Below are 512 nucleotides of genomic sequence, written 5' to 3'. Positions count from 1 at the left end.
AACTTATGTCAAAAACTGCAAAAAGCATTAACTGATAAAAATCAAAGCAATATAAATAGTACAGATCTTATGCATGAACTTCAGTTTTTACAACTTTTAGAGGAAATGTAGCATCGCCAGTTGAAACTCTACGCTATATCGTTGTCAATGACATACTAGCGTGCACAGAAGAATTTTGGCTGCATCACTAGATATCATCCCTAGAGGATTTTTTGTGCCCTGTTGTAATTACAGTTTGAACCTTGTCGTAAAGTACGCTGCGAACGACAGTTTATTCAGTGAACGCTCAATAGATATGTATATTAATTTCTTTTAATTTTAAGATAATAAATAGTGTTCAGTAACATATTTGGTATCCAATGCGTTTAGTATATTATTTCGCTTGCTTGCAGTGTTACTTTTATATAACATGTTGATGTTGTTTAAATGTTCACTTGTCTGGCCTAAGTCAGTCCAAGCCCACGAAATTCCTCGTGGCAAGGAGTGCATGATACGCCTGTTGTTGGCAACAC

The sequence above is a fragment of the Stegodyphus dumicola genome, chromosome 8 (genome assembly GCF_044657685.1).
Source record: "Stegodyphus dumicola isolate Sdum_Otavi_A_Nest chromosome 8, ASM4465768v1".
In the NCBI taxonomy this organism is placed as follows: domain Eukaryota; kingdom Metazoa; phylum Arthropoda; class Arachnida; order Araneae; family Eresidae; genus Stegodyphus; species Stegodyphus dumicola.
This window is presented reverse-complemented; position numbering follows the sequence as displayed.